This window comes from Eurypyga helias, unplaced genomic scaffold (assembly GCF_000690775.1).
Source record: "Eurypyga helias isolate BGI_N326 unplaced genomic scaffold, ASM69077v1 scaffold1888, whole genome shotgun sequence".
Classification (NCBI taxonomy): Eukaryota; Metazoa; Chordata; class Aves; order Eurypygiformes; family Eurypygidae; genus Eurypyga; species Eurypyga helias.
In genome coordinates this window covers 60,953-66,091 of record NW_010268655.1, presented here as the reverse complement: position 1 = coordinate 66,091, position 5,139 = coordinate 60,953, and positions in this window count along the sequence as shown.

The following is a 5,139-nucleotide window of genomic DNA, read 5'->3' as shown; positions in this document are numbered from 1 at the left end:
AAGCGTACATGAGTCTCTCACGTGGTGTGGACCGTAACCAGGACTACAGGGGACGTAACTTTTGACACAGCAGGACTCAAAGCAGCTCGTAGCACAGATTTCCACAGCCAGCTCTAGATAAACGGAAGGGCATTCCCCCAGAGGAACAGCTCTCCCACAGGCCCACGCGAGTTTTGCCCACGTTAGGACTGCAAGGCCAGAGCCATCATATATAAACCGTCTGATATTCTGATAACACATGCACTTACTACTTTGAATTAACGGGACAAACTATAAGAGGGTTTAATTCAAACTGGTTCCTAATCCACACACTGAAATACTGACCATTTCACAGTCCGGCTCATTAATGCGTACTAACGGTCAAGTGAACCAGTTTGCCTTTTATTTATGAAAAACTTATGAACTGTGATAGGTATCATAGGAAATATTAGTTCAAATATACAGATACTATTGTCCAATCAACCATTAAAGGAGTAAGAACCAAAAAAAATTTTTTTTCCCCCAAAGTAAAGCTAACAAACTGAGCTACCTGCAGGTAGTCGTCTTCATTACGAAAGCTGAGATGCGTTCAGGTACAGTGAAATTCAGCTTTATTGGGAAATGTCGACGGACTCTGTTAAGTCCCTGTTGATTTTAATCCCTGTCATCTCCTCAAGCATTGCTGCATCAAACTTAGTCCTTATAATATATTCCAAAGTGAAACCAGCCATTCCAAATCTACAGTCATTATTTGCTTTAAGTCAATTCACAGAAGTGATGAAAAAGTAGACATTTCTATCTAAAAGTACAAAAAGGGTTTGTATAGAAGGTACTTCTCTTATACAGTTATATTACACAGCTCAAGACAGTCCCCGGCAGGCTCTTCTCAGAACTGGATGCTTCTGACTAGGTAAGAAAGATAACAAAAGTAAGTTAATTCCATCGCAGCTCTGTTTCTTCTTACAAATACGAGTAGTTTGTGTTCCCTTTCTGAGTTCTTTAGGCCTAGATTCAGAAAGCACGCAGAAGCTGAATATTGCTCTCAATAAATAGGAGATTAAATGTGTGCTTCAGTGCTCCCTGCAAGAATTTAGATCAAATATTTGCTCTAGTGTCAATGCAGCTGGATGGCCTACAGCATCTAAAAATCCGAACCAGTGGAGCACCACATTGTGCAGCCATTGCTCAGACAAAATTTCAGTGACCTTCCATGGACAAGTAAGGTGGCTTTTTGTACCTCCCCCGCGTGAAGTGCTGCCCACGACAAACCAAGAGTTTTTCTCTAACCTATTTCCTCCTGCCATACTCAGTTTTATGACAAATAATCCCAAAGCGGACTTTACCAATTTATTAGGAAGACTACTGCTGTACTTGTAATTCCCAGGGCACAGACAGTTGGTCTGCCAGTCTCTACCAAACCATTTGTCCCCTCAGCTCCTCATCGCAATGCCGTCAGCAGCCCTCCACGTACCAGGCTGTGTTTATGATGCACGGATGGAGGGCCACGGCCAAACCTGCCCTCTCCAAAAAGCCGGATGGTGCCACAAGTGAAACCCGCGGGGCTCCAGCCTCCCCCAGCCACGGCTTCATGCCAGGGGCAAAGCCCACCGTCACTCGCCACTGCTCAGGCCAGTGGAAATGAAGAACCAGAGCTCCGTTTTGCGGATTGCCTGGCTGTGCCCTCAGAACAGGAAGAGAACACAGATGTTTTCTTCTGAGATGCACACCATGTCGTTTTCTAGCTGAAGCCAGACAGGTTACAGCTCAAGTAACCCAAACAAATGCATCCAGCTTGAGCGCAATCAAATCAAATTGCTAAAGTATCAAACACTACACAATGAGAAAAATATTTGGAGTATTATCAAAAAAACTGGAAATGGGAAAACCTACTACAGAGCTGTGACAGCTTAAAATTGCCCTTTTCTCTGAATGAAGCATGGAGACTCACAGCCGCGTGGGTCAGTGTTTACGTTTGGTGATGAGACAGCATCGCTAGCACTGTTCCCCACCTCCACCAAAATGTCGTTTTTAGGAATGAATCAAGTTTAAAATAGTATAAAAGAAAGTTTCGGACATTTTTGCCTTGTAAATCAAACTCAACTTTTCATAGAAGTTAATGGAAAAGAAAAAAACGTAAAGGAAGTTGGTTTGCCACCACAGCTAACCGCTTCACCAAGTGCCCCATGCTTAGACAATACGCAGTCATCGTGAAGAGCTTTCCTGCTCAATTACAATTTGGAAATATGTAGGTTTTACCAAGAATAATAATGCTCTTTCACACAGCCATGTCAGAGCTCTTCGTAAACACAAATTCCCTAAGCTTTCGTTTACTCTGCCTCTGAGGTATGTAATTATAACACCCATTTTTATTTATAAACCACATTTTCCTAGGACTGACTGCCTCACAAGTTTGAACGCAGTGTGCTTTACGCTGTATTTAGATATGGTAGTGAAAACATCCTACATTTTATAGGTGAGAACTGAGGGAAATAAAATAAATCCCAAGTAAAGAACTGGCACCTTCTGGCATTCAGTCCTGGATCTCAGCCCTTTTCTCCCCACTCAAAAACACAAAAATTCCTTGACAGGTGTTGACTTCAAGAAACACTCATTCTCTTACCTGGTATTGATGAGCTCTACCACGTTGGGTCTGGTTCTTGCTTTATTTGAGACTTTTCTTCTGTTTTTGTAATATCTGTTGAAAAAGCAGTAATGAATGAAGAAAAAAAGGCAAATTCCCAACGAATTTTGTTGTTATTGTTGTACTTAATAAGTAAAAAACTATGAAAATATGTAAAGTATTACTTTATCCTTTTAAACTATTAATGATAAAGAAAAAGGTGGTCACAACAATCTGATTCTATGGAAATTACCATATTCACTTCAGCGTGAAGCAGCCTGGGATCTAGAGAACTCCAGTTTTTAAAGAGCAGAAATAAAAATTGGTATTAGAAGTGTATGAAACTTAAAAATGCTTTTGATGGAGCCGAAATACTCACTGGGCTGGAAAGGTACTTAGTCCAAAAAGGAATCAACACATACTCAGTGAAAAAGGGTCAGATATACCCCTGCTTTGGCCTGCATCCTGCTGCCTCCTCTCTGTGGATCCCCAGCTCCACTCCCCTCTTCGACTGCCCCACCAGACACGCACTGCTGGCTGAAGCCTTCCAAACACGCACAGGTCAGGCTGTAGCTCCTGACCCCAGACCCGTCAGGCACGACCGCAGTGTCACTGTTGAAGATGCCATCTCCAAAGCCAGCTAGCAACATCGGAACCTACTTGCGTTTAAGTCGCGCCTTCTGGGCTAGCTACTCAACTCACATGCACTGCACAAACTCCTCTCTTCACGGCAACCACTGTTTTTCAGATGTTTTTTCCATCTGTAGGACTGCTTTTCTTCTCAACGAGATACAGATTTCCGCATTATTGCATTTCAATCTGTCCAAACCAAGTGTTGACCCTAGCTAAGGTTTCATTTTCGATGCACAGTATCGCATAGGAAGGCATTATGATATGCTTATAAAAGGGAGAAAGAAATTTCATCTTCTTGGCTAAAGCATTCATCATCTTTTGAGACAATTTTTTTCATTTCCAGAAGACTTCATTACAAAATCTTTGCTTTTTCTTGTTCACAGGGACGCTTGGAGGTAAATCAAAGAAATCTCATGCTTGTATAGCACTGCCTATATGACCCGGAGCCTGATTCTGTTCTTTTTTATAAACAGAGAATATGATGTTGGGAGGAAATTGGTTTTCACTGAAGTTGTTCAGGAGGTTCAGGGCTAGGGTAATTCACCACTACAAAGCCAAGCCATTTCACCACATGATCATTTTATACCTTCCAGCCTTGTTCTGAAGCAGTTTTGAGTTCTTCAGCAATTGCATGCCTTTTCTCAAGATCATTCATTCCTCTGGTTACTGGGTCCAAATCCAGTTTTAGATGACAAATTCAAAACCATCGCTTGGCAGCACCACAGCTAGGTTTCCTCCACGTGGAGGTATTCAGGAACAACTGTCTCTCCCCTTTGTCCTCTAACAATTTCAGTGTCCCACATAGTTTTAGAATGATACAGACAGAATATAGTTTTAGAATTATACATTATATTGCTGTTCCAGCTTTCAGCAACCAGGAGTTTAAAAATGTGGAGGTCAGGTGTTCTGCGACTTTTAACACTTGCCTTGATTGCTGCAACAGGACTGATCTATGCTCCGAGAAAGAGCTACTCTTAACACCCAAAGTGAACCTGTTACTGAGCTTGTCACAGTAGTTCTGGCTGAGCACGTTGGCTGGTGTCAGAGCTCAGTGACATGACGGGGAAAGCAAGGCAGTGAGACTGAAAAGGACATTTCCATGGATACTGAAGAACAGGAGTGCTGAGATTTGCTGCTTTGTCTCTTGGGGAAAACTAAGCAGGATTAGGGAACGAACTCAAGTTGAGAGTTTTAAGATGACAAGTTCTGATGCACAGCAGCCTCCAGCCCAAAGTTTCTGGCTACGCTGCTGTCAAGCTGCATCAGACAGCCACTGATCCCAGCACTAACTGGCACGAAGGCAGCACCCCGCCAAACTGGCACAGCACCTCAGATCCCCGGTGCCAGCCATGCCAGGGGCAGCCATCGCTGCCCAGCACCATGCTGACAATCTGGGGCTACAGCAGAGGCAGCTTTGATTTTTTGGATGCATAGTGGGAAAGTTGGATGTTTTTCAGAGCTTAAGTTCTGGAAAAAGGACACTCTTCCCCCTCCCCAACACACCCTCACAGTATATTCAAGTCAATATGGCATTCAAATTTCCTGATGATGGCAATCATTCACTTACAGAAATTGTGGGAACTACTGCATCTAGTTATTCAGCACATCGCTCAGGATATGAGCAATCACTCAAACCCTATATATAGTCATGACTCACCAACCAAGAACAATTCATAAAACTCCTCTGTAAAATTATTTGAAGAATAACTTTTGCTGCAGAGTATTTTTCACAAAATGCAGCATGATATTAATACAGATGAAAAAGTGTCCTGGGAACCAATAAAAGCCCTTTTTTTTGTTTTTGCATAAAAAGATGTAACTTTGTGCAAAATGAGTTTAAAACATTTGTTGATAATAACTGAAGACAAACACTTACCTCCTACAGATACTTCTATTTGGCTTGGTTC